We start from the raw sequence: 6194 nt of genomic DNA, 5'->3' as shown, positions 1-6194 counted from the left end.
GTGTGCCCGATTGGGCCTGTTTCGTCAAAATTGGCAACTTTACACTCTGGGTGTTGAAGTCCACCCCTCTTAATTGGTCCATGTTTGAAAAAGTGTGGAATAGGCTAAGAAGTGGGAAAGCGGCTGTAGGAGTTGCATGAATCAGAAGATCTTGCTAGGCTGTAATGGTTTATTATTAGTCCGATATGTACTGGATGGTGTTGTTGTTAATTTTGGCTTCTGAAGTTCCCGCAGGGGTATGGGTCAGGAGGTTAATGAGGTTACTATAAGTTCAACTGTTGATTTATTTACTTATACAATCTATTTCTATAGCCCTCATCTCAACTGCTCTTTACAACCCGAGACATTTAAAGGATTGCCCTTAAATCTCTCTGTGGCCACCGAAATCATTAGAATAAATAACTAGGAAATAGACATTCAATATTTTAAATGTATTCTGTAGCATTTTGAGTCCTTGATAGAAACTGATCAAGAAGAGTTCTCCAGAATTTTCCCCAGAGACAGAGAATTAAACTTACCTTGTCAGATTCCCCTTTCTTTCCTGTTGGTTCATAAGATTCTCTTCTTTTTCTTTTTGTTTGGACGCTATGTAGTTAAACACTATTGTTTCTGGAGGTTTCTTTGGTTTTCCATTTTAATAGTAGTAGTAATAATAGTAATAGTAATAATAATAATAATAATAATAATAATAATAATAATGCCTGTAAGCAAAAACTGGTGGGATCATAAAATAGAGAAAGTCATAGAAAATGATAAAATTAAACTGCTCTGGGACTTCAGAATTCAAACAGACAAGCACTGCAACATAACACCCCAGACTTAACAATTGTCGATAAGAAAGACAAAAAAGTCTGGATAGTGGATGTGGCAGTGCCTGGAGACAGCAGAATAGACGAGAAAGAACTGGAGAAGATAACAAAATACAAAGACCTACAAATAGAAATAGAAAGACTGTGGCAAAAGCAAGCAAGGGTAGTACCAATAGTCATAGGCGCCTTGGGCGCAATCCCAGAACAATTGGAGCACCACTTGAACACCATTGGCATTGACAAATTTGCTATTAGTCAATTGCAAAAGGCGGCCGTATTAGGAACTGCTTCCATCCTGCGACGATACCTGTAATACCATCAAACATCCACATCTGCCTATCCCAGGTCCTGGGTAAGGACTCGATAGGTAGACAAAATGCCAAATCCAGGCTGAACATCTGGCTGACTGAGCGATGAATGATAATAATAATAGTAATGATGATGATGATAGTTGGAAGGGACTTTGGAAGTCATCTAGTCTGCTCAGGCAGGAAACCCTATACCATTTCAGACAAATGGCTGTCCAGTCTCTTCTTAAAAACTTCCAGTGTTGAAGCATTCACTGCTTCTGGAGACAGGTTGTTCCACTGGTGAATTGTTCCAACCATCAGGAAATTTCTCCTTAGTTCTAGGTTGCTTCTCTCCTTGATTAGTTTCCACCCGTTGCTTCTTGTCCTGCCTTCAGGCGCTTTGGAAAATAGCTTGACTCCCTCTTCTTTGTGGCAGCCCGAGATATTGGGACACTGCTATCATGTCCCCCCTCGTCCTTCTCTTCATTAAACTAGACATACCCAATTCCAGCAGCCGTTCCTTTTTTATTATTATTATTAAAAGTTTTACAAATTTAATACAATATAAACCCCTCCCACCCCTTCCCCCCTCCCCTACTTCCCACAGCTGATTACAGGGTAACAAATAAACAAACATAATCTAACTAACATTAACCAACTATACTATCAATCAAAACCATAACACACTTTAACTCCTTTTCAAAACAAGTGTTAACAAATTATAAACTAAAATAATGATATAATTAAAACTACTAATAATTATCTAAAATCTACTCATATGCAAGATAATACTTTTCAGTTTCATAACTCTTTTGAATGTAATCAATCCATCTTCTCCAAACCATAATATATTTTTCTTGTGAATGGTCCTTTAAATAGGCGGAGATTTTCGCCATTTCCAGCAGCCGTTCCTTATATGTTTTAGCCTCCAGGCCCTTAATCATCTTTGTTGCTCTTCTCTGTAGTCTTTCTAGAGTCTCAGCATCTTTTTTACATTGTGGTGACCAAAACTGGATGCAGTATTCCACGTGTGGCCTTACCAAGGCATTGTAAAGTGGTATTAATACTTCACGTGATCTTGATTCTATCCCTCTGTTAATGCAGCCCAGCACTGTGTTGGCTTTTTTGGCAGCTGCAGCACACAGCTTGCTCATATTTAAGTGATTGTCCACTAGGACTCCGAGATCCCTCTCACAGTTGCTACTATTGAGCACGGTACCCGCTACACTATACCTGTACATTTGGTTTTTCTTGTAGTGATTCACTTAAGAACTGTGGCAAAAAAGTTGTAAAATGGGGCAAAACTCACGTAACAAATGTTTCACTTAAGCACAGAAATGTTGGGTTTAATTGGAGTTATAAGTCGAGGACTCCATGTATAACCTGGAAATCTTTTGTGCTTCCTCTGGAGACTGAAAACTAAACTAGGGTCAAATGCTCCTCACTTCAACCTGCCTTAGAAGGATGAGTGAACCAGGACATCATCTTAAGGTACATTCTGTCAAACCCTGCGTTTTATGTAAACTTGGCCAGTGCGATTGGTTGGCCAGTTTGGCCTCAGGGCAAATTCTGTGAACCTGCCTGCCTATAATAGTTTGACTTTGTTCCTGGAAAGTAAACCCTGACAAATTAATCTTAATCCCTTCTTAAAATTTGATCTACGGTATTCTTCCTTTGTCTAATGTGTTTTTCCTGGTGTTCCGTCTCTTTTGTTATTTCTCATTCTTAATCCAATCACATTCCTCTGTGCGTGGGAAAAGGAGGAAATCATATGTACTGGGCCCTGATGGCACAGTGGTTAGAATGCAGTATTGCAGGCTAATTTTGCTGACTGCCAGCAGTTCGATTCTCACTGGCTCAAGGTTGACTTGGCCTTCTATTCTTCCGAGATTGATAAAACCCAGATTGTTGGGGGCAATATGCTGATTCTGAACCCTTTAGAGAGGGCTGTAAAGCACTGTGTAGCGGTATATAAGTCTAAGTCAGTGGTTCTCAACCTGTGGGTCGGGACCCCATTTAGGGTCGAACGACCATTTCACAGGGGTCGCCAAACAATGCAGTCCGCCATTTTTTCCCCCTTTTCCTTAGCTGTGCTACTCCCTTTTATTCTATTGGCTTTTGAAAGCCATAGAATAGACTCTCTTGAATAGAGTCTAATTCTATTGGCTTTCAAAAGCCAATAGGAATTGTCCAGGCTGTCTCTGCCCTGCTGAGCCCGCCAAAAGTCCCATTCTACAAACGGTGCTGCACCAGTTGAGTAGTCCTCGACTTACGACCGGTTGAGTAGTCCTCGACTTAATGACTGGTTGGGGGTCGCGGCATCTGTAAACGGTGCTGCACCAGTTGAGTAGTCCTTGACTTACGACCGGTTGAGTAGTCCTCGACTTAATGACTGGTTGGGAGTCATGGCATTAAAAAGGTTGAGAACCACTGGTCTAAGTGCTATTGCTATTTATATTAGTTAAACAAGAAGTTTAACTCAGTGGGTTTCTGTCTCAAATTTCCAATGTTTTGGGTTTTGTTTTTTTTTGTCCCAAGTAGGGATATCCAAGAGAATGAACCCGATAAGGAGGCTGTTGTGTTGATATCACAAACACTGAGAAATGAACGGAGAAACGAAACCTTGGGAAATCAGTGCAGACACTGAAGTAAAACCTTCAAAAACGTATAGGAGAAATCCTTCAGAGTCTTAACATGCTAGAGTCCTAGAGTCCTGACTGGACAAAATTAAGAAAGAAAGAAAATTGTTCAGTGCATCATTATAGCAATAGCATTTAGATTTATATAACACTTCACAGTGCTTTATAGTCCTCTCTAAGCAATTTACAGAGTCAGGCTATTGCCCCCAGCAATCTCGTTCCTCATTTTACCGACTTCAAAAGGACGGAAGGCTGAGTCAACATTGAGCTGGTGAAAATCAAACTGCTGGCAGCTGGCAGTCAGCAGAAATAGCCTGCAGTGCTACATTCTAACCACTGCGCCACCATGGCTCTGTAGTGTTTCTAGTTGTCATACAGTTATCATGTACACTGCAAATTGATTTGGCATTTTTCGTTCCAATATTTAAATTGTGTCTCTGATGTTTGTACAAAATAATGAACGGATATGTAAGAAAGGTAGAGGGCTTGGGACCCATGCAGTGCAGTCCATAAAGTCAGAAGGGGTTGTCTGAAAGATTTTAGGCAGCGTGTGGAAAATTATCCAAACGAAGACATCTTAGAAGGCATAATGAAAGGCGGTTCAGGAAACAAGTTGGATTGTCAACGCTGCTAACGTTGGATGTTCTTGCTTTGACAATATACGAAGATGCAGACATTTTCCATTTAACCTGTGTATTTTAGAGTTAGAATTAGATGGTGCTGGAGGGAGGGGGGGGAAGAACGTGCAGGGGGATTAGTTAGCCATAACAATATCTCAGTCGAGTATTCTTCAAGATTGTTTGTAATAAGAGGAGATAAGAAATGGCAGGTTATGCAACCCGTCCACTTCAAACTAATTGGAGAATGTGATTAATGACTGTTAATTGAAGGAGTGAATTATGCTTAGATACTATGTGTTTAGGGGAGGAGAATTCAGATTTTGGCTTTGCCTATGTACATGCCGAAGCTATGTTTTCTCATTAAAGATTCTTTAAGGTAAACAATGCCTCAAAGTTCTTTGAAGAGTTTCTTCCTTCGGAACCATGACATGGATCATATATGAACCAAGTGAGCAGAAAAATACCCAGTTTAGCATAGTGGTTAAAGGCATCAGGCCAGAAGCCAGGAGACGGAATTCTAGTACTGCCTTGAGCACAAAGCCAGCTGAGTGACTTGGGCCAGTAAGTCAGTCTCAACCCTAGGAAGGAGGCAATGGCAAATCACTTCTGAAAAATGTTGCCAAGAAAACTTCTGGGACTTGTCCAGGTTGCCTTGGAGAACTGAACACAATTGAATGGAAGGAAAATAATAATAATAATAATAATAGTCATAGGCGCCTTGAGTGCAATCCCAAAACAACTGGAGCACCACTTGAACACCATTGGCATTGACAAATTCGCTATTAGTCAATTGCAAAAGGCGGCCTTATTAGGAACTGCTTCCATCCTGCGACGATAACTGTAATACCATCAAACATCCACATCTGCCTATCCCAGGTCCTGGGTAAGGACTCGATAGGTAGACAAAATGCCAAATCCAGTCTGAATATCTGGCTGACTGTGCGATGATACATAATAATAATAATAATAATAATAATAATAATAATAATGATGTTGGAAGGGACCTTGGAGGTCATCTAGTCCAACCTGTTAGGGGCTCAGGTAGGAAACCCTATACCATTTCGGACAAATGGCTGTCCAGTCTCTTCTTAAAAACTTCCAGTGTTGGAGCATTCACCACTTCTGGAGGCAGGTTGTTCCACTGGTTAATTGTTCTGTCAGAAATTTCTCCTTAGTTCTATATTGCTTCTCTCCTTGATTAGTTTCCATCCGTTGCTTCTTGTCCTGCCTTCAGGCGCTTTGGAGAATAGCTTGACTCCCTCTTCTTTGGGGCAGCCCCTGAGAGATTAGACTACTGCTATCATGTCCCCCCTCATCCTTCTCTTCGTTAAACTAGACATATCCAATTCCAGCAGCCGTTCCTTATGTTTTAGCCTCCAGTCCCCTAATCATCTTTGTTGCTCTTCTCTGTACTCTTTCTAGAGTCTCAGCATCTTTTTTACATCATGGTGACCAAAACTGGATGCAGTATTCCACGTGTGGCCTTACCAAGGCATTGTAAAGTGGTATTAATACTTCACGTGATCTTGATTCTATCCCTCTGTTAATGCAGCCCAGCACTGTGTTGGCTTTTTTGGCAGCTGCAGCACAAGTTAAACTAGACATACCCAATTCCAGCAACTGTTCCTTATATGTTTTAGCCTCCAGTCCCCTAATCATCTTTGTTGCTCTTCTCTGTATGTGGAGAAGTACCAGGCAGTGTGAAAAGGAAACCACGCTGCCCCAGCTTTTGGGAGAATATAAAAATGGATAGTACTTGGAGCCATAATGTAGAACAAAATGCCAAATGAGGCATTGAGCATGGTGGGCATTTGCCTCGATTCTTCTTCTTCTTTT

This window comes from Crotalus tigris, unplaced genomic scaffold (genome assembly GCF_016545835.1).
Source record: "Crotalus tigris isolate CLP2741 ecotype Arizona unplaced genomic scaffold, ASM1654583v1 scf7180000018127.1262416, whole genome shotgun sequence".
Lineage (NCBI taxonomy): Eukaryota > Metazoa > Chordata > Lepidosauria > Squamata > Viperidae > Crotalus > Crotalus tigris.
The sequence above is the reverse complement of the archived record's forward strand: the minus strand, read 5'-3'. Positions refer to the sequence as shown.